Raw genomic sequence first — 23,745 nt, forward strand, 5'->3', positions numbered from 1 at the left:
GTCCTGCACTTAGGACGGAAGAACCCAATGCACAGCTACAGACTAGGGACCGAATGGCTAGGCAGCAGTTCTACGGAAAAGGACCTAGGGGTGACAGTGGACGAGAAGCTGGATATGAGTCAGCAGTGTGCCCTTGTTGCCAAGAAGGCCAATGGCATTTTGGGATGTATTAGTAGGGGCATAGCGAGCAGATCGAGGGACGTGATCGTTCCCCTCTATTCGACATTGGTGAGGCCTCATCTGGAGTACTGTGTCCAGTTTTGGGCCCCACACTTCAAGAAGGATGTGGATAAATTGGAGAGAGTCCAGCGAAGGGCAACAAAAATGATTAGGGGTCTGGAAAACATGAGTTATGAGGAGAGGCTGAGGGAGCTGGGATTGTTTAGCCTGCAGAAGAGAAGAATGAGGGGGGATTTGATAGCTGCTTTCAACTACGTGAAAGGGGGTTCCAAAGAGGATGGCTCTAGACTGTTCTCAATGGTAGCAGATGACAGAACGAGGAGTAATGGTCTCAAGCTGCAGTGGGGGAGGTTTAGATTGGATATTAGGAAAAACTTTTTCACTAAGAGGGTGGTGAAACACTGGAATGCGTTACCTAGGGAGGTGGTAGAATCTCCTTCCTTAGAGGTTTTTAAGGTCAGGCTTGACAAAGCCCTGGCTGGGATGATTTAACTGCTTCGAGCAGGGGTCCTGCTTCGAGCAGGGGGTTGGACTAGATGACCTTCTGGGGTCCCTTCCAACCCTTATATTCTATGATTCTATGATTTGTTCTGCCAAAAACAGTGTTAATCTTAACAGCTGCAGCCTGACAATTCACATTAACTGTTGCGACACAGAAGAGCATGACCCCCATCTTAGACATCTTTTGTTCTATCTTATCAAACATAATAATAATAAAAATATTGTGCTATCAAGAAAATGCCAAGGACGAAAAGAAAGTCACCAACAGCAAGAGTATAAAACTATGTTTTCAACTAACTATTACTGGAGCTGCAACAAAGAATTCAATCGGTGTACAAATGCCAAACAAGCTGTGCTAAGCCCTACAGGTGTGTGTTATTCACCTTCAAAAGTGTCTAGGGTCTTATTCTTTACTGCCAGATTGAATGCTCTTGTTGGGTTTGTGGAAAGTGGAAGCTTAAAATCATGATATAAACTTGACTCACTAAGCTAACAAGAAATTTGTTTCTGCCTACCCACCTATCATGGGAGCAGCAGAGATTCTTGTCTGAAAGTTAATCTTCAGAATTCTACCTCAAGATGTGATTTGGATTTAAGAATGTGAAGTAAGCTCTAAGCTAACCTGGTGGTTTTGCCATCTTCATACTCTGACCTCTGCTGCTTTTGACATTAGAGATCATCCTTTTCTCAAAATCTTGTCCTCCTTCAGCTTCAGGAATGGGCCACACTTGATGATTACCTGATAATCACTTGATGATTACCTGTTCTGTTCATTTCCTCTTTGGCACCTGGCTTTGGCCACTGTTGGAAGACAGGATACTGGGCTAGATGGACCTTTGGTCTGACCCAGTATGGCCGTTCTTATGCTCTTATGTTTTATGATGCTGGCTTCTCTTAGTTCTCCTATTGAAAGGCCATTACTTTCCTGTCCTCTTTAGTGGCCCCTTTTACTTGCCTCTCCCACCATTTGTAGGAGTGCCAGAGAGCTCTGTCTTGGATCTCCTCTTCTCATTATACACATGTTCTTTGTGTGATCTCTTTTGCTCTTTTGCCATCTTGTCACTTAACCTCCCTAACTAGGAACCAGTCTTTGACTTTTCCCTCTCCTTTACCTTGCACATTCACAGAATGTCAAAATATTGTAGCTTCTTCCTTCATAATATTCTCAAAATGTCATTTTCTCTCTGTTCACTCCATAAAACTCTAGTTCATGCCATCTTCTTCTTTGCCTTGATGTCTGCAACTTCCTCCTCTCTGGCCTCCCTAGCAAAACATTCATTGCTTCCTTCCAATCTATTCAACAGGTAGCAGCTAGGATTATCGTCCTTAATCTCACTCTGGCCATATCTGATGAATTAAAGTTGTGGTAAAACTAGGTAGATAGCCATAGGAAGAAAGGAGAAAAGTGGTTGAGTATCTCAGCCAGGAGCCTCTTAAGGCTGTGGCAAGGAATGTATCTTTCTGTGTGTTTGTACTACACCTAGCATACTGGGGTCCTGACTCCGACTTGGGTATCTAGTTGTTACTGCAATTCAAATAGTAAATAAGATAATATCAGAACCTGCCCCTTTCCTTAAAATCAAATTTTGGATGCACCAAAACTTTATCTGCAGGAAGGAACTGTTCAGAAGTTGAGCTCTTCTGATTGCCCGGTATTATAAACAGAACACACACACACAGCTTCTAGTATTTGCCTTTTACATTTGTAATGTAGCCAATAAAGTCGTAGTTCCTTGATATTTCAGATGGATTTATATATAGTTGTTTGTTTCTCTGTTATTCCCTGTTCCCATCCCCCACTCCCCCCCCCACACCCACTCACTTCCTCATTGACTACAGATTATATAGTAAAACTTGAGTTCTGCTTAGCTATAACTTAACCAATCATTTTCCTGAAATTTAACTAACCAATCCTAACATATTGTAACATGATTATGTACCCAATTATATCCCACCACCTTACTTAGTTTACACCCAGCAAAATTAATTATACAGCAGACAGGAACAATCACAGAACCAGACAGAGATTATACAGACAAACAATAGCAAAGTGGGAACTATAATGACAAAACAATACAGAAGTGAGGATTTCACATCCCAGCTATTGATAAGTGAGTTCTTGCCAGACAGGATGCTATCAAACTAAGTTTTCTTTTACATTTTCTAGGCACTTCCCTTTCTCTGGAGGTGATAGGCACTATCAGGACAGGATTGTATTCCTAACAGCCGAATAGCACCTTATTTCAGTGTGACTAGTTTGGAATGTGAGGATGTGACCATTCGCTTCCCAGCTTATGGCTGCCTCTGCTGCTTAGCCAAAGGCCTTAGCCTAAGAACAGGGCCTCAGACTGTCACAGTAAGAGAAGGCCCTTACACCAGCAGACAGTGATTTTGATTCTTCTTTTATACCTCTAGAACTAGCCAAGTGATAAGAACACCCCTAAATTCTTAAAGTACAGGCCTTTGCAGACAGGCCTGTACATCTATATCCTAACAGTGACCAAATCTGAATTGTTTGCATCTAATAGCTCTTCAATGGATTATATAAAATGACCTGCAGGCTCAGTGAGGTTGTTACTGAACTAGTCTTAACCACTAGCACAAGTTGTCCTCCTGATAGGGAATATCTGCATATAAGCAAAAGACCAAATGGGCAGGCTCTTGTACCTTATGAATTTTTAAAGAATGGAGTACATTTATGGTGGTTGAGGAGCAACAAGAGAAAGCTTTTATAGATACCACCTTTAATACATCTGTGTATAAAGCAACAGGACTTCACTTTCTAGAGCAGTCAATCTGATAATTTTCAGCATCAGCTGTTTCACTAGAGCCAAAAAAAAATTGATTATGGATGCTCCCACTAATATTAATGGGAGCTGTTGAGTGCTTAGCACTTTGGAGAAAAAAAAAACAAACAATCTGCTTCTTTAGGAACCTAAATTTGGATTTTGGAGCCAAACTTTAGGCTGGGTCTATACTGGCAAACCCACCTGGAGTAGATGGCATTTATACTGGCAAAAAAGTCCTTTAGCTGGTGTAATTTATTCCAAATTCCCTAAGCCAAACAAGCCATGCAGGCAAAAGAACTTTTATGGTTGGTATAACTGCGTCTATACTAAGGACTTTGGTATGGAAAGGTTGCAAAAGAAAACTAAACAACTCCTCTTTCCCTGCCCCCTTCTAACCAACATTATTATACTAGAAAAAGTTTCTACTGGAGGCCTGACCATAGTTACCCATTTAAAAAAAAAAAACATCCAAAAAAGGTACATCTATTAGAAATGGTTGGGAAATGATTCCCTTACTCCCACAACAAAATTTGGGGGTTCAAATTTTTTAGTTTTCCTTTTTTTAATGGAAAACACAAATATTTTGACCAACTCTAATACCTAGTCTTAAAACCTTTTCATGATTTTTTAATTCTCAACTCTCTTCTAGAAACTGCCATTGTTCATGGAAAATTTCAGTTAAACTGCTTACAAATGGCAGAGAGGCAACAGAAAGGTGGAAACTCTTTCATTCACCATTTAAAACTGAAGCTATTTTCATTTCCATTACACAAGAAAAGGCCCCAGAGACAGAAAGGTGAAGGAGCAGGGAACCCGAGGTTGGGAATAAATATACGTTTAAGGGGGTTTGTTGTTTTTTCAAGAACTGACTAGGTTATTTAAAAGAGGAGCTGAAAAATAAAGTCTGTCTGAAATCATCCAAGCAGAGCAAAAGTTTTGCTAGACTAAAACAAAGTGAACCAGCTCTTCTAATTATTTACTTGAATTAATATACTTGTGATCACTCAGCAAGAAAACAAAAGAGATTTATCACCTTAAATCTGTAATAAAATGCAATGGTGTGTTAAGTCTCCAATGGTATAAAAGAAAAATATGAAATAAAAAGTTAGCCACATACAGGTATCCTTAATGGTCTGACTCAACAGAAAAGCAAGTGGTTCTGGTCCATCAACCAAACCTGCGCTGCCATGCTATTTGTGACATGTTACGTACCACCTCTGCTGCTACTTTTATTACTAAAGCATGCACCACTTGGCAGTTTTGGTTCACAGGGGATCTTTTGTCTCAATGTTTTGTTCACACATTTCACACTTCTTGAATTTTACTTTGGGCGTTGAGTCCAAAAGACTCCTATCCCTCAGAGTTAATCTCAGCCCAAACTGCCAAGGTTTGGCTGGTTTTATGTCAAAATGACATTGCACCACCATAATATCTTCACATTATTACATTATTACTATTTGTATTATGTTAACACCTAACAGTCCCAACTAAGACTAGGTCTCATGCTAAATTCTGTACAAACACACAGTCAGATGTCCCTGCCCTGAAGAGCTTTCAGTTTAAATAGATAGGCAAGCTAAAAAAGAGGGAGGAAAGGAGTCATCCTTTGATTTACAGATGGGGAACTGACAGACCGAATACATTTTTAAAAGCACCCAAATGACTTTCAATAAACCTAAATCTGTGGGATTTAGGAGCCTAAATCCTAACTCGCTTTTGAAAATGGGATTGAGGCAATTTTGAAAATACTACCTGTGGTGACTCGCCCCAGTCCCATCCCATGCCCATTGTTCACTGGCAGGAGATGCACTGCAGAGGAAACCTCCCATATAGCATCTGTTCCCCATCATTTGCACCAAGGACTATTCCAGTTTTGGTGCAAATGGGACCACTGCATCTACGGAGGATGCCACTGAATTTGGCCCTTAATGATTTGGGATCTTGAACATTTTCCATTTATTTAGAGCTTAAAAATAAAATTTAAAAAGTATTTTGCTTCACATTTACCCCACTGGAAACTATGTGTATTAATATCTGAATAAGTAGTTTTGAACGAACACCTTCTCTGAAATCTTTAGAATCTTGGAAGATGTGCTAATAGCCCCTCTCTCTCATGAGCCATTGCTTTGTGAATGCTACGCATCTGCACTCTAGGGACCAATTAGATAACTGTTCACTGCAGACAGCACACAGTATTAATTAAACAAACACTAATCTTCTGATGCCAGCACTTATAATATTTTTCCCAATGCATGTACTGGTCAAATGGGCCCACAAAAGTCAAGAACACTCTCCTCATTAGAAACTGTGGGCCAGCTATGAAAGGAAATGTTGACTTTTCCTCTTCAATACCTTTCTCAGGCTGGTGAGTTCAGTTGATTCAAGTTTCATTCACGCACTTTATAACATATGCATACTGTGACAAAGCTCCAAGCCTGTATTGGTGGGTCCCGCTCTTCAAGGCTCTTCAGTGACCTCAGAAGCTCGCTAAGACCCTCAATATGACCTCCCTTTTTCAGTATAGCAGCAAAAGTCACAGCTTATTGAGCTACTTTCATCACAGGCCAGTATGGAAGGTGGAATACCCATAGTTTCTCTTGCTCCTTCGAGCTCAGTAGGCTCAGTTGGCCTCCTGCCTGGACCAAAGTCTGCTTCCCCTCTCAAGGGGATCTCTGTAGAGCATAGGGGAAAGGGAGAACTGGAAAGGAGAGCTTTTAAGCAGTATGAGTAGGACCTTAATTGGTTGCAGCTGTCTCCATTAGCCTAATGGCCTTAACTGACCCTTTGCCAGTTAATTGCGGTCAGGTGCCGGCATTAGACTAACAACTGTAACTGGTTAAATTGGCATCAGGTGCCTTGAGTAGCCTTTGTTTGTCTATCTAGGGAGGGACCTGCTCAGTCTGAGGCTGATAGACCTGCCTTTCACTATAGCCCTCTGCGGGCCCGAGGTGCCTTTGTTCGATCCTGCATCAGCCTCCTTCGGGAGTTGGACCGCGGCTCCCGTTTCTTCTACGCCCTGGAGAAAACGAGGGGGGCCAAGAAACACGTCACCTGACTTCTAACAGAAGACGGCACCCCCCTCATGGATCCGGTGGAGATGTGTGGGAGGCCCCTTAACTTCTACACAAGCCTTTTCTCCCCGGATCCGACCGATCCTGGCGCTGGCAGGGTGCTCTGGGAGGAACTCCCCATGGTCAGCGTGGGCGACCGAGACCAACTAGAGCTGCCTCTCACCCTGGCCGAGTTCTCGGAAGCCCTCCGTCGTATGCCCACCAATAAATCTCCAGGCATGGACGGGCTGACCGTGAGTTCTACCGCGCGTTCTGGGACATCCTTGGCCCAGACCTAGCCACTGTCTGGGCCGAGTCTTTGCAGGGCGGGGTCCTCCCTCTTTCGTGCAGGCGAGCGGTGCTTGCCTTGTTGCCGAAGAAGGGGGACCTCAACGATTTACGAAACTGGCGTCCCGTCTCGCTCCTTAGCACGGACTACAAAATCGTAGCGAAAGCAATGTCGCTGCGGCTAGGGTCCGTGATGGCGGACGTGATCCACCCAGACCAGACCTATACTGTCCCGGGTCGCAGCATTTTTCACAACCTATTTCTAGTCCGAGACCTTTTGGAACTGGGGCGTAGAGGCGGTCTGTCGTTCGCCCTCCTGTCTCTTGATCAGGAGAAGGCGTTCGATAGAGTAGATCATGGGTACCTCCTGAGCACTCTGCAGGCATTTGGATTCGGACCTCAGTTTGTGAGTTTTCTCCAGGTGCTGTATGCCTCGGCGGAGTGTCTGGTTAGGCTCAACTGGACCCTGACCGAACCGGTCAGCTTCGGGCGAGGAGTGCGGCAGGGGTGCCCCCTCTCGGGCCAGCTGTACGCTCTGGCGATTGAGCCCTTCCTCTGTCTCGTTCCGCAGGAGTTTGACAGGGTTGGTGCGGCGGGAGCGGGAGCTGCGACTGGTCCTGTTGGCGTATGCCGATGACGTGCTCCTCGTGGTCCAGGACCCGGGCGACTTGGCGCAGGTGGAGGCTTGCCAGGCCATCTATTCGGCAGTCTCCTCCGCCCGAGTCAACTGCGTCAAGAGCTCTGGCTTGGCAGTGGGGGACTGGCGGCAGGCGAGCTCCCTCCAACCCGCGCTTCAGACCATCCAGTGGAGTGCGGGTCCTCTGCTCTACCTCGGCATTTACCTTTCTGCCACGCACCCTTCTCCGCCGGAGAACTGGCAAAATTTAGAAGACGGGGTGATAGAGCGGCTCCGGAAATGGACGAGGCTACTCCGATGTCTGTTCCTCCGAGGGAGAGCACTGATGCTTAACCAACTATTCCTGTCCACTCTCTGGTACCGGCTCAACACCCTGGTCCCGGCCCTGGGTTTCCTGACCAACCTCCGGAGATTGATTCTAGAGTTCTTTTGGTCAGGAATGCACTGGGCCCCTGTTGGGGTTCTACCCCTGAAGGAAGGAGGGCAAGGCCTGAAGTGTCTGCACACTCAGGTCTGTGTCTTCCACCTCCAGGCCCTGCAGAGGCTCCTTTATAGTGCAAGTAGTTCGACGTGGAGCATATTGGCACACGCCTTCCTGCGCCGCTTCCAAGGTCTCCAATACGACCGGCAGCTCTTTTATCTCTGTCTGAGAGGTTTTCCGCAAGACCTCTCCGGGCTGCCGGTCTTCTACCAGGACCTCCTCCGAACCTGGAAACTGTTTTCAACAACCAGGTCCGTGGCGGTCACCGTGGGAGCAGATCTCCTCGCGGAGCCCCTGCTATACAACCCCCAGCTCCGTGTGCAGGTGGCGGTGTCCCGCTCGGTGCACCAGAGTTTAGTCCTGGTGGAAGTCACGAGAGTTGGAGACCTCCTGGACTATGACCGGGGAGACTGGCTGGATCCCCTGACGCTTGCTTGGCGCATGGGGCTCTCCAGACCTCGTACCCCCCGGTGCGTACTTCAGGAGGTGAAGGCCGCCTTGACACCCGCTGCTCAGGCTTATTTTAACCGAGCCCTGCGCGAGGGCGCACCCCGCCCACCCTCTACCCCAGGCCCGCCGGACCTTTCAATTGGGCCCCTACCCCGTAGATCCCAACAAACCCCTCACCCTTTCACTGCGAGCCGGCTGCATGAACTGCAGCCGGTCAGCTTCCAAATCGCGCCACGGAAATATTTATACACACTCACGCTTCACACTCTTCACGCCCACACCCTAGTGTCCCGCCCTGATACAAAGTGGCGAGACCTCCTGCCACCTTTGGAGGGTGAGCAACCTCGGTGGGCCAGCCTGTATTCCACCTTGGTCCCAAGGCCCATTGGGGACATTAGTTGGCGGCTCCTTCACGGAGCTGTGAGCACGGGCGTGTTTTTGACACGTTTCACCCCCATCCCAGATACTTGCCCTTTTTGCAACGTGAGGGAAACCCTGGCACACGTATATTTAGAGTGTGCCAGATTGCAGCCCCTTTTCCGGCTCCTCACGAATATTTTCTTATGGTTTTGGCTCCACTTTTCCCCTCACCTTTTTATCTACACACTCCCCATCCGTGGCCCCACAAAATCGCGAGATCTCCTGGTTAACCTCCTCCTAGCCCTAGCTAAAACAGCCATTTATAAAACCAGAGAGGGGAGGTTGGCTAATGAAGCGTCCTGCGATTGTAGGGCCGTTTTCCGATCCTCAGTACATTCCCGTATCTGGGCGGAGTTCCTCTGGGCGGCATCCACCGACTCCCTTGACGCCTTCGAGGAGCGGTGGGCGCTGTCCGAGGTTCTCTGTTCGGTGACCCTGACTGGTTCCCTCCTTCTGACCCTTTGATTGAGGGGAAGAGCAAGAGACCCCAGCCCCAGCCATAGCCGCTGTGGATACCATCATCACTGTCACCTAGGAGGGGTCCTATAACACGTGGTTGTATCCCCCCACCCCCAACCACCCACCCCGCAACCATGCCCATCTTGTCGGGCACTCTCAGGAGAGGAATAATCAGTGACACTGGGCGTGGGACTAGGTGACTCGAGGGGGTGGAAGACCACGAGTGTCGAGGAAGCCCCCCCACTCTAGGCCACCAGGTAACTCAGGAGGGTGGAAGACCACGAGTGTCGAGGAAGCCCCCCCACTCTGGGCCCAGGCTAACCTGAACACTTCTCCCTCCTGAAGGCTGCTGTGTCATACCTTCTGTTTGCTTTGTTTTGTTGCATAGTTTTTCTTTATCCTCTTTGGTGATTCTTTGTAAGTGTTACACAAATAAAATTGTTTTCTGCTTAAAAAAAACAAAACAAAACAAAAAAACAACAAAACTATAGCCCTCTGGCCTGGAAGGAGGGAGAGGGCTGCTGCTGGTACTGCTGCTAGGCCCTGGGCTCTCCCTTCTGCTCCCCTGGCTAGGCCAGACACCACCCCCATTCTCTGCTACCTGGTTGCTGGACGGCTGCTGGACCCCCGACCCTTGGGTGCTGCTACTGCTCCAACTGCAGCTCCTTGGGGAGGGAGCCTGCTGACCCGTGCCCCAGAGGAGGGGAGTGAGGGACCCCAGACCCAGCCGTTGTTGTTGTGGACACCACCACCACCACCACCTGAGAGGGGTCCTTTCTGCCTGCCCGGACCACCTCCTGGAGCTGCTGCTGTGGAGGTTATTGCCTAGAGCTGCTGAAGCTCTGAGGAGGACAAGAAGAGGACCATCTACCAGTGGGGGGGAGCACTTAGAGACTTTGCAGACCCCCGTGGAGGGGGCCTTTCAAACTGAGTAGCTTTCAAACTGTGCTCTTGTGGTGGGGGTTTTGACTGTGTTTGCAGGGACACGGGGTGTGGAGTGGAGCTGCCCCCTGATCCATCTGTGTGTCCCCCCCAACCTCCACCACTATCACCACCGCTGTCCCCTCCACCACCCCCACTGGCTGTTTAACATCTGCCTCAGCTCCTGCCTCTGGACCTCAGCTGCTTGCTTGGCTCGCCACGCCCTGATTCCCATTTGGGCCAGAAGCAGCAGCCAGCCCAAACAAGGGCTCCTTTATGCAAACTCATGTACCGCCCCCCCCCCCCCGGACTTCCCACACCACAGTTTTGCCCCTTACTACCTGCCCCATTTGCCCCTTGCAGCCTTTTGCCCCAGCCCCCCTTACGAGCTTCAGTTTGTTTGCCTGTTTCCCTTTTCCCTCTGCAGCTTTTGGTTTTTTGCCCTGCCCCAGCCTCTGAAGCTAGCCTTTTGGCTTCCCTGTCCTATCTCCAGACTGCTTAGCCTCTTGCTCCGTTTGCCCATGCCCCCTCCCATGCACTTGTGCCCCTCCCCATTTTTGTTTGAACCCTCTTCACTGCACCCCCCCAATTCTGTTGTATTCCCCCCTCTCCTAGTGCAGCTAGAGGAGCCGGACTTCCATCCTATGTTGGTGACTGACCTCTAGCCCTTGATTGCCCCCTCCAGCCCACCCCATTTGGTGCCCTCCTCCCCTGCCTGAAGCTTAGCGGGGAGGAGTGGTCAACCTGCTTCCCCTTTTCCCCTCCTCTTTCTGGTGTTCCCCTTCCGTCCCTGCTCATTATGGTGGGGGACAAGGTGGGTGGGGCCCCTCCAGCAGACCCAGCTGCCCCTCCCCCCCGCCCTTCCATCAACCCCAAAGCCTCTACCTCAAGCGCCGCTACCAAACCACCTGCTACCGCTCCAAACCGCCGCTACCAAACCACCTGCTACCGCTGGGGCATCAGCAGCGGCAGGCAACGGGGTGATCTCTGCTGCCACCACGTCCCTCACCCCCTCAGATTCTGGGGGAGCTCCCCCAGCTGGCAGGAAAGGCCAGGGTAAGAAGAAGGGGAAAGGCCCTGCTAAAAAGACCAGGCCCTCCATGGCAGGGGCTGTCCCCACTGCCATGCCCCCGCCACTGGCTACAGCATCCCTCCCCGCTGCTCCCTCCACCAGCTCTGTGGGTGCCTCTCCCCCGGACCCGAGGGCGTACGCCCAGGTGGCGGCAGCCCCCCCGCCTGCCGCTACATCATCTCTCCCACCCACCACATCTGCTACCATGTACAGTGGCTGGGGCCCCTTCCCCACCTTGACCAGGAAGCACGGCATCCATTGCCGCTTGGTGCCCGTCTCGTCCCACATGGAGACCTACGTGCGAGCATTGGCAAGGGAGGTGGGGCCTACAGCCATTTGGCGGCCTCCAAAATGTATGGAAAGGTCGTCCTTTTCTTAGCAGCGGAGGCCACCGCCCAGGAGGTGGTGGAGAAGGGCCTGGCAGTGCGGGGCGTGTTCATCCCCCTAGACCGCTGGAAGACCTGGGTGTCCGACTGGTCCTGACCTCCGTCCCTCCCTCCTTTCCCAATGCCGCCTATTACCCACGCTCTCTACCCTGGGGAAGCCCATTTCAGCTGTAAGCCCTCTCCCACTGGGCTTCAAAGACTCCACCCTCCATCTTGTTCCGCCGGCAAGTGCAGCTTCAACTGCCAGTGGCAGCGTGTGATGGAGAGGCGCTCGAGGGGTCCTTACTGGTCCCCTACCAGGGGGCCCGCTACTGGGTGCATTATTCAATGGGGGAGGCCTGGTGTGACCTCTGCCAGGCGATGGGGCATGTCTGGAGGGACTACCCCCATGGCCTGGCAAGGAGGGGCATCCGGGATCCCCAAACCCCAGCAGGGCGCCAGCCCCATCATTACCGGTGCCCCTTGCTGCCCGATTCCCAGAGCCACACCTCCTCCTTCCCAGCCCACCATTGTTCCCGCTCGGGCTCACGGGGCACCTCCCCCAGCACGCCTAGATGAGCAGGAGAGCCCCACCTCTGACACTTGCAATCTGGCAGGGCCTGTGGAGGAGGGTGAGGCGGGGATACCGCCGGGCATAGGAGAGGGTCCACCCCGGGGGAATCTTCCCTCCCTCGTGCTACCCCACCATTTCCTCCCCAAGTCCTTGAGCCATCACCCTGGCCCCCGACCCGACCCCGGCTAGCCAGTCCCCAGATGATGCCATGCAGGGCTGGGCCCTAGTCCAGCGGAAGCGGGGCAAGCAGAAGGCTTAAGCTCCGTTCCTTCCGTCCGATGCAGAAGGTGAAACCTCCTGTGGCGGTGGATCCCTCTCCCGCTGTGGCCCAGTCAAGGGCCGCAGCCCCCCATTCTCCCTTACCCATTGTTCCCTCTACCAACCCTGGGGGTGCCACTTCCTCAGCCCCCAGAGCGTACACCCAGGTGGCTGCGACCCCTCTGCTCGCCACCCCCCTGTCTGCTCCAGCCGCCCCCTGGAATACCATTCCCGGTGGCCGGGGCCCCTTTCCCACCCTCACCAGGGAGCACAGGGTATATTGGCTCCTGGTGGTGGCCTCGCCCCACGTAGAAACCTATGTTCGGGCATTGGTGCAGGTGGAGGGTCCCATGGCCGTGGTGGTGGCCTCTAAGATGTTTGGGAAGGTGGCGTTCTTCCTGGCGTCGGAGGCCACTGCCCCGGAGGCGGTGGAGAGGGGCTTGGTGATGCGGGGCGTCCCCTTGAGCCTTCAGAGGACCTGGGCGTAAGGGTGGTGTTCTCCTCTGATCCTCCCTTCCTCCCCGATGCCATCCTTTTGCTGCTCCTCTCCACCCTGGGGAAGCCCCTGTCCGTCCTTAGCCCCCTACCATTGGGCTGTAAGGACACTGCCCTCTGCCACGTTTTGTTGTTCCACCAGCAGGTGCAGGTTCAAGTGCCGCAGGCAGTGCATGATGGGGGGCGGGGGCTCTGGAGGGGTCCTTTCTGGTGCCCTATCGAGGGGCCCAGTACTGGGTTTACTACTCCTCCAGGGAAGCCTGGTGCTTTTTCTGCTGGGCGGCGGGGTACGTCCGCAGGGACTGCCCCCTGGCCCAGCTCGGAGTGGCACCTGCGATCCCCACTACCCGGAAGGGAATCGGCTCTCCCATCGCCGGTGGCCCTGATTGCACAGATCCTGGGGCCACCCCTCCTCCATCTGTGACCAATGTCAACTCCGCTCGAGTCTTGGGGGTGGCCCCCACGATGTGCCCACTTGAGCGTGTGGGCCCCGCTTCTGTGGTGGGTGATAGACCAGGGCCTGCGGAGGAGAGGGTGGCAGGGCCAGTGGCGGGACTTGAGCAGGGCTTGCCTTGGAGGGAGTCTGTCCCTTTCCCCGCTGTCCTGCCCTCCTCTTTGCTTACCCTCCCGTCAGTGCCCTCGCTCCCTGGCTCTGACCTGGCTGGCCATCCCGCCCCTTCAGGGAGTTGGGAGCTTGTGTGAGGGAGGCGCCAAAAGTGGGGGGCATGAGCCCAGCACCCCCACCTCATTGGTGAGGGGGAAGGGACCCCCTGTAAAACTATGACGGGGGTTGCTGGCGCCGGGCTTTCTGCTGACTCCCCTGCTGACGTTCATCGTTTGGAGTCGGCCGAGGCCACTGCAGCCACGGTGGCAGATAGAGCCATTTCTCCTATGGAGTCCCTCCCTGAGGGGGTTGTGGAAGGTGTCCCTCCTGCCGCTTTGCCATCTGTGCCTCCTGTAGGTGCCGCAGTGGCTATTGCCCTGGCTGCTGTCGAGGAGGACCCCATAGAGGCGGATAGGGAGTTTACCTCTATTTTTGATGAGATTGAGGCCCTAGGTTTGACCTCAACCACAGAGCGCGTGGACACTCCCCTGCTAGGGTGCCTCGGTCAGGACGCTTGTGGTCTGTCGTCCTCCCCTCCCCCTTTTCCCCCGCCTCAGGCGGTTATCCCTGTTTTGGCCATTGCACCGCCCCGTGACCTGACCATCTGCCCAGCAGCAAATGGTAATCCAACTGGTGCCGCCGTGCCCAGTGAGGTGACAGCTGATGCCAAGTGGCCAGGCTCTGAACTCATAAGTGCCCTGCCTTATGAAGCGGGGCCGCAGCCCTTGCCCCCACCCAGTGCTGTAATCGTGGGTGCCTCGTTAAGTGGGGCACCTGAGCCTGGTGTTGTGGGGGCGTCCCAATCTCTTGCTGCCCCTTTGCCCACTATGCCGGGTCGAGGGGCACCATGTCCTAGTGGCTCTGTCACTCCGGTCCCTGATTTTGTCCCCGTTCCCTGCCCTGACCCTGTTCCCATCCTAGATTTGTGTCCTGCCCCCGGGCCTGTCTCTGACCCTGTTCCAGCCCCTGTTCATGTCCTTAACCTCTATTCCTTTCCTCCTCCTGTTGCTGCCACCCTCAAGGTTGCCTCTTTTTCTTTTTATGAAGGCCCCCAGGAGGCGATTTTTGTTTTTCCCTCTCCTGGCCCATCTGGGGCTGCAGTTCTCCCTCCGCCAATGTTCCTAGGGCCGAGTGCTGAGTTGGATGGCATGGTGCCGGGGGAACAGGTGCCACGGCGGGAATCTGATTCCTGCTTGCCCATCTCGATAGGCCATGGGGCTGTCAGGGGGATCCAATCAGAGGACGCCCCGGTGTCCATGACCCCGGTCCCTGCTGTGCAGAGGAACAAGATGTGCTGTTCTTTGGAAGACACTCGTGGATCCACAAACAGAGTACATCTCGCTCTTCAGCGCTGGGGCAATTTCCATCTAGTTCTCCAGACTGTGAGGGCCATTATGGGGGAGGACAAAGAGACCAGGAAGTGGGATGCTGCAGCTTCCCAGCAGGCCCGCGGCTTCTGAAATGCCCTGAAGGCTTTTGGGTTCGGTCACGGTTTGCTGTGGGGTCCAATGGGAACCGCTACCACCCCTGACCGCGAGGATCATCCCCAGCCCTCCTCATGTCGCCATTCATCTTTGCCACTTTAAACACCCGGGGCTGTAGGTTGGGTCTCTGCAGATTCCAGGTGCTCTCCTTCCTTTGGGGGGGGGGGGGTTACTTGGTTATTTTCCTGCAGGAGATCCACAGGGACCCAGCCGCCAAAGCTAGCTGGCAGCTGGAGTGGGGGGACAGGGTCTACTTTAGCCATCTTTCAGCCCGTCAGGCAGGGGTGGTGACGCTGTTCTCCCTGCACCTACAGCCCAAGGTGCTGGGGATTACTGAGGTCATGCTGGGTCACCTGATGCACCTCCATGTTCGGGTGGAGGGGCTGATGTTACATCTCGTCAACGTCTATGCCCTGGCATCCGGCCCAGAGCGAGGGTATTTCTTTCGGCAGGCGTCCGCCTTCCTCGGTTCTCTGGATCCTCATGGGTGCCTGGTCCTGAGTGGAGATTTCAACTGCACCCTTGAGGAGCGGGACCACACAGGGATTGAGCCGAGCCTGGCTATCGCAGACGTCCTCAGGGAGATCGTAGCCCTTCACTCCCTGGTGGACGTCTGGCGCGACCACCACCCAGACAATGACTCCACATTCAATTTTGTCCGGGTGGAGGAACAACAGTCGAACCACTCCTGGGTGGATCGTAACTTTCTCTCGATGTCATCTTTCGTAGGCCCACTCCTCCAGCATTTGGCCAGCCCCATTCTTGGACCACCATTTGGTGGCCGTGACGGCCTCCCTTTCTTCGGAGAGGCCGGGGCCGGTCTACTGGCACTTTAATAACACCCTGCTGGAGGATGTGGGATTTGTGGTGTCCTTCTGGGAGTTCTGGCTGGCCTGGTGGGACTAGAGGCGTGCCTCTCCCTCAGCGTGGCAGTGGTGGAATGTAGGGAAGGCGCGTGCCAGGCTCTTCTGCCGTAGCCACACTCGGGGAGCCAGCCGGCAGAGGGATGTGGTGAAAGAGCAGCTGGAATGGGAGGTTTTGGAGTTGGAGAGATGTCTGGCTGCCAGCCCCAGGGATCCACCCCTCTGCGGAGCGTACCGGGAGAAGCGGGAGGAGCTCCAGGCCCTCAATGACTTTCAGGCCCAGGGTGCCTTCGTTCGATCCTTCATCCACCTCCTGCAGGAGGTGGATCATGGCTCCCGCTTCTTCTATGCCATGGAGAAGAAGAGGGGGGCAAAAAAGCACATCCTCTGTCTCCTGGTGCAGGATGGTACTCCCCTCATGGATCTGGTGGAGATGCGCGGGAGGGCCAGGGACTTCTATGCTGGCCTTTTCTCCCTGGATCCAACCAATGCTGAAGCCTGTGCAGTGCTTTGGGTCAGACTCCCGACAGTCAGCATGGGCAACTGGGACCATTTGGAGCTGCCTCTCACTCTGGCCGAGTTCTCAGAAGCCCTCCGTCTCATGCCCACCAATAAATCTCCAGGTATGGACTGGCTGACCGTGGAGTTCTGCCATGTGTTCTGGGACGTCCTCGGCCCGGACCTTGCCACCATCTGGGCTGAGTCTCTGGAGAGCCGGGTCCTCCCTCTGTCAGGAAGGCGAGAGGTGCTCGCCTTGCTCCTGAAGAAGGGGGACCTCTGCGATCTCTGGAATTGGCGTCCTATCTCACTCCTCAGCATGGACTATAAGGTTATAGCGAAGGCCATCTCGCTGCAGCTGAGGTCTGTGCTGGTGGACATGGTCCATTCAGACTAGACCTACACCATCCCGGGCCTGTCTGTCAATCGCCCTCCTGTCCTTGGATCAGGAGAAGGCGTTCGACTGGATGGACCACGGGTATCTCCTGGGCACTCTGAGGGCATTTGGCTTCAGGCCCTGGTTTGTGGGTTTTCTCCAGGTGCTGTACGCCTCCGCAGAGTGTCTGGTCAGACTCAACTGGACCCTGACCGCACCTGTCAACTTCGGGCGAGGGGTGCATCAAGGCTACCCACTGTCGGGTCAGCTGTAAATTCTGGCCATTGAGACCTTCCTTCATCTCCTTTGCAAGAGGTTGACATGGTTGGTGCTGCATGAACTGGAGGTGCGGCTGGTCCTGGCAGTGTACGCCGCCGACGTGCTCCTCGTGGTCCAGGACCCGGATGATCTGGTGCAGGTGGAGGCCTGTCAAGCTGTTTATTCGGTGGCCTCCTCCACCCGGGTCAATTGGGTGAAGAGCTCTGGCCTGGTGGTCAGGGCCAGGTGGTGGGCGAGCTCCCTCCCACCCGAGCTTCAGGCCATCCGATGGAGCGTGGGTCCGCTGCTCTGTCTTGGCGTTTATCTTTCTGCCATGCATCCGTCTCCACCATAAAACTGGCACAGTTTAGAGGGCAGGGTGACTGGATGGTTGCGGGACTGGATGGGACTGCTCCATTGCCTCTCCCTCCGGAGGAGAGCGCTGGTGCTTAACCAACTGGTCCTGTCCATGCTCTGGCACCGACTCAACACCCTGTGCCCATCCCCTGTATTCCTGGCCAATCTCCAGAGGCTGGTCCTGGAGTTTTTTTGGCTGGGACTGCACTGGGTCTCTGCAGGGGTTCTCCATCTCCCCCTGGAGGAGGGAGGACAGAGCCTGACATGTATACGCATGCAGGTCCATGTCTTCCACCTCCAGGCCCTGCAGAGGCTCCTTTATAGTGTAGAGGCTCGGCGTGGAGCATATTGGCACATGCCTTCCTCCGCCACCTGCGAGGGCTCTGATATGACCAGCAGCTCTTTTTTCTCCGCTCAAGAGATCTTCTGCAAGACATCTCCGAGCTGCCGGTGTTCTACCAGGACCTCCTCCAGGCCTGGAGGCTGGTTTCAGCAACCAGGTCCTTTGTGGCCACAGAGGGGTAGATCTCCTTGCAGAGCCCCTGCTACACAATCCCCATCTTCGTGTGCAGGTGGCAGATTCCCCCTTGGTGTGCAGGAGGTTGGTCCTGGCAGGAGTCACCAAGATTGGAGACCTCTTGGACTACGACCTGGGGGGGGTTGGGTGGATCCCCAGGCACTCAGTCAGCGCATGGGGCTCTCCACCCTTATGACCCCCTGGTGCATACTCCAGGAGGTGGAGGCAGCCCTGCCTCCCACGGCTTGATTTTTCCTCGAACAGGTCCTGCGAGAGGATGCACCCTCTGGATCTTTCCATTGGCCCCCTGCCCCGTGAGCCTTCCTGGCCTCCCCCTCCTCGTTCCTCGAGCCAGCTGGGTACAATGCAGCTGGTTCATTTCCAAACCACGCCAAGGGACCATCTATACATGCTCGTGCTGCACATGCTTCACTATCCCACCTTTTTGTCCTGCCCTGATACCAAGTGGTGGGACCTTTTATCAGCTGTGGAGGGTGGGGAACCCCTGTGGGCCAGTTTCTATTCCATCTTAGTCCCAGGGCCCACCAGGGATATCAGCTAGCGGCTTCTCCATGGAGCCGTGAGCACGGGCATGTACTTGGCGCGGTTCACCTCTGTCCCTGAAGCCTGTCCCTTTTGTGGCATGAGGGAGACCCTGACACATGCATATCTTCAGCGCACCAGGTTGCAGCCCCTTTTCCGTCTCCTCCAGAACCTCTTATTGAGGTTCTGGCTGCACTTTTCCCTGCACTTGTTTATTTATGCACACCCAATTAGAAGCCCCACAAAGTCACGGGACCACCTCGACAACGTCCTCCTAGCCATGGCCAAGGTGGCCATTCATAACACCAGGGAGAGGAAGTTGGTGGGGGGGGGTTGCCACTGTGGGGCTGTTTTTTGCTCCTTTATCCCTTCACGCATCCGGGCAGAGTTCCACTGGGAAGCATCCACCAGCTCTCTCAAAGTCTTCAAGGAGCAGTGGGCGCTTTCCGGGGTTCTCTGCTCGGTGTCACCTTCAGTTTCCCTAGTTTTGGTCCTTTGACCCCCACGCCTTTCCTGTTTATTGCATTTGTTGTCCCCTGAACTCAGTTGGGTTCTGGGTTTAGTAGCCCCTCCCTAGGCTGGGAGAGGGGCTTTTAGCAGTGGGCGAGCTCATGCTCACCCATGTCCTGGTGCTCAAAAGGACTACTCTCTGAGACCAGAAGGATATGAGTCCGTCACAATACATGTATATGTACCCTGCTGTTCTAGTGTGGCAGAAGCACCAGATACTCAAAGATTCAATCTGCTACATTTTTGCCAATTCAACAAGCACCCAAATCTGACTAATTCTGAACAAATCAGATCAATAATTCTTCTCTCCAGGGCAGCCTTCTTAATGTGAGACAACTTTTGTTTCTTATGGATTATCGGTGCATCTCATCCTCAGGGCTTTCGTTTACATTAGAGCTCCTTCAGCAAGCTTCTTTTTTAATTCATTTGGGTTGCCATAATATTAATCTATGAAAAAATACTACAAAATGTAATAGAAAAAGATAATGTTGCTATATATATATTTATACTACCCTTGGAATGTAGTAGGAAATTATATGTCTACAAAATAGAATTCTATAGGTTGGTTATAAAAGCTATAGAAAGAAACACACTATTAAATTCTATAGTGTCAGAATAATTTTTAGAGACCTCTATTAAAATCCTAATGGTTTGATATCTGTTAAATTTCCCAGGGTTCTTATAGATTATATGTAATATATTTCATTAGTTTCAAGGGTCCAATTGTTGTGAATAGAAAACAGACATAGGATTTCCCATGTAAAACTTACCAAAGCTTACTCAGAACTACTGGAAATGTATTAGATGTTTGCAGTTATTAAGCTACGCAGAACTTTAAAAAAAAATGTCCCTTCATTGTTAAAGAATATCCAATGGCACAAAATGTTACAAGTGGAATTTTTAAAAGCAATGAGAATTGACCTCTTTCTGCTTCCATTAATGTCAATTGTAAAACTCTCATTGACTAAAATGGGTGTGAACAATGTTGTAAAGATGGGAATCAGTTCTTGGGGGGAAAAGATCATATTTTTGATAATTTTACTATCCTGAATTGGGACAAAATGTTAAAAATGTCAAATTTCTCCAGAAGGGTTTTCCAGAAAAAATTCATTTTGGGAGAACCAAAATATTTTTTTTTAGCTTCCTGGGTGCCTGCCTGGAAGGCTCTTAGCAGCAGGAAAGTGAAATTGACAAGGGCCTTCCAGGCAGGCAGATGGGGAGTGTTTTGATTTTCTCAGCAGCAAAAAAATATTTTTTGGTGGCAAAATAGAAATTTTCCCATAGAAAAATTATAGTTTTGTGAAAAGGGCCTTCTCCATCAGAATGTTGTTACAATTGAATTTCCCGACTATCTGCAATATTGATTTCAGTGGGAGCAGAGTTCAGCCAATATACGGTGTTTCTGAAAATCCTATCATCCAGTTTCAAAATAAGCCTGAGTGTCCATTTCTTTTGCACCCAAAACTCCCACTGAATTCACTGGAAATTTTGAAGTGCATGGGATTAAAGATACTTCTTTCTGTGCCAAACTCTAAGAGGTGGGATCAGAGGAGACACTGAAGCTGTAGGTTCCTTAACATAAGGGTGAGGGAGCTGTAGGCAGAGTGTTCTCTGAAAGCCTCTCTCAAATGAGGCAGGCTTCTACCTCATTCCCCAATCCAAACTGGTAGAAAAATTGTTTGCCTTCACGGTATGCATAGCCCATCATCTTATAGGGGCTTATGAGGAGGGAGAGTTGCTTCAGGATTAAAATTTAGGGAGGATGGAATATTTTTCTTCTATTGTAGGTCTAATTAATTATTGTAGACAATGGAGATTGAGACCAAGAGGCCAATTTAGTCAATTGGGGGTTTTACCTTGATGTTTAGCTGTGTTTTAAAATAATTGGCAAGGACACTGAGAGAGGAACACATTTTAGTCTGTTCTTAAAAAGAAACAAATCAAAATAAATAACAGAGAATGACTCAGTATCAAAGAGGGGTTGGTGTTTTTTGCTTTTTTGGTTGGTTGGTTTTAAAGGAGTGAACATTATTAGTGGAGAAAGGAAATATAGTTGATTAGGTTATAGGTTTCCAGTGCTCTGGTATTTTACTGGATTTAATTTATCCTAAGTTCTAATACTGTTCCTGATGGGACTGATCCAAAACCCACTTCAATAAGAATCTTTCTATATTTTTCAATAGGTTTGGATCAGGTCATGCGTACCATTGAGCTACCCATCACAGAAGAATGAAATAAAATATTCCCATGAAAAAGAAATTGGTGTTAACAATGTAAGGATGCTTCTCTATTCCATCTCAACTAGTGCAGGTAAGGAGCATCTTAGAAACATCTTGTCCATTCTTTCAGGTATCACAATGAAAGGGCTAGATCATGCCTTTAAGGCATAGTCTAGCATGGGGTTAAGTGTAGAGGAAGGAAATGGTATTGATTCAAATGGATGTGAACATTGGTAGGGAAAAAAAGGAAGCTATGGTTTCCTGTAAAATATGTAAGCTGCATGTGTGTATGTTAAATGTGGGCCAGAAGCAGCTGTTATTTATACCTATGAATACAAGTTAGATCTTCACAGTGTATTTGTGACCTTCAAACAAATGCTTTGAATACTTAAGGGAGCTTCATTCTGGAATATTCACTGTGCCTTAGCTATATATCTTTCAAAGCACTAACTGCCACTAGAGTCAATCAGATCATACACTTACATTGCTTATGCATATATTTAAGAGGGCAACAATGGGAATTAATTTACAATTATTTTTAAAATGACGTTGAGGATCTTTTAAACGCTACACAGACCAGGATACAAATACCAAGCTAGCATTTGTGGAATTGAGAACTGAGCACTTGAGAATTTCAAGAGAGGGAAACAACTCTTATTTTTGGTACTAGCATGCTATATCTTGACTTAGCCAATGTTATAGGACAGTGTAGCATTAGGAGCTGTTACATTGTACCAGTTTCTTTATTTCTGTACTGTAATGTATCACACTTATAAGTAAAGAAGCAGCTCCCACAACCACAATGAATCAGGCACTATCACAACACAAAAGTCTCAGACAGTATTTGGCTGTGGTGGTATTCTTTATTTTTGCTTATCTAAGTATGGCTACACTATGAAATTAGGTCGAATTTATAGAAGTCGATTTTTTAGAAAGCGATTTTATACAGTCGATTGTGTGTATCCCCACTTAAGACCATTAAGTTGGCGGAGTGCATCCACAATACCAAAGCTAGCCTCAACTTCCAGACCGTTGCACTGTGGGTAGCTATCCCACAGTTCCTGCAGTCTCCATTGTTTATTGAAATTCTGGGTTGAGATCCCAATGCCTGATTGGGCAAAAAACATTGTCGCGTGTGGTTCTGGGTACATGTCGTCAGGCCCCCCATCCCTCCCTCCCTCCATGAAAGCAATTGCAGACAGTCATTTTGAGCCTTTTTTCCTGGGTTACCCATGCAGAGGCCATGCCATGGAAAGCATGGAGCCTGCTCAGCTCACAGTCACCATATGTCTCCTGGGCGCTGGCAGACATGTGACTGCATTGCTACACAGCAGCAGCTCATTGTCTTGTGTCAGCAGATGGTGCAGTATGACTGGTAGCCATCCTTATCGTCTCCTGGGTGCTCCAGCCAGCCTCGGTGAGGTCAGTCGTGATGCCTGGGTGGACATGGGTTCTCCTAGCAGACCTTGGTGTGTCAGAGGTGTGTCAGGGGTGCCTGGACATAAATGGGAGTGACTCAGGTCATTCTCTTCTTTAAATTTTGTCTAATGGAGATTCAGTCCCACCTGGAATATTGACAGAGGGATAGCTCAGGGGTTTGAGCATTAATACCTGCTAAACCCAGCATTGTGAGTTCAATCCTTGAGGGGGCCATTATGCCTCAGGCTACTTTCCTAACCAGAAGGACCCAGGAGATGACACCATCTGTACTGCACTGTCTGCTGCCAACCTACCCCTTGCTTCCCCCTCCCTCTGTGAAAGCAATGGCCGACAATCATTTTGCGAATTTTTCTGTGAGGGCGCCATATTGCTATCAGCATCATCATTCACCTGCCACTTCTGCTGCCACTCTGCTCTCCTGCTCACGACATACCATGGCAAGCATGGAGCCCTCTCAGATCACCCCCACAGTTGTGACCTCTCTAAACACCAAGCTCATTATCCAGCACTATATGCGGAACCAGAACCTGCAAAAGCAGGCGAGTAGGCAACAGCAGCAAGCTGAGAGAGTGATGAGGACATGGACACAGAGTTCTCTCAAAGTATGGACCCTGGCAATTTGGCCATCCTGGTGGCAATAGGGCAGGCTCATGCCGTGGAATGCTGATTCTGGGCCCAGGAAACAAGCACAGACTGGTGGGACCACATAGCGTTGCAGGTCTGGGACGATTCCCAATGGCTGCGAAACTTTCTCATGTGTAAGGGTACTTTCATGGAACTTTGTGATTTGCTTTTCCCTGCCCTGAAGCACCAGAATACCAAGATGAGAGCAGCCCTCACAGTTCACAAGCGAGTGGCGATAGCCCTCTGGAAGCTTGCAACGCCAGACAGCTACCGGTCAGTTGGGAATCAATTTGGAGTGGGCAAATCTACTGGAGTAGTGGCTGCTGTGATCCAAGTAGCCAATGCGATCACTGATCTGCTGCTATCAAGGGTAGTGACTCTGGGAGATGTGCAGGTCATAGTGGATGGCTTTGCTGCAATGGGATTCCCTAACTGTGGTAGGGCTATAGATGGAACGCACATTCCTATCTTGGGACCCAGACCATCAAGGCAGCTAGTACATAAACCGAAAG

The sequence above is a fragment of the Caretta caretta genome, chromosome 2 (genome assembly GCF_965140235.1).
Source record: "Caretta caretta isolate rCarCar2 chromosome 2, rCarCar1.hap1, whole genome shotgun sequence".
NCBI classification, from domain to species: Eukaryota; Metazoa; Chordata; order Testudines; family Cheloniidae; genus Caretta; species Caretta caretta.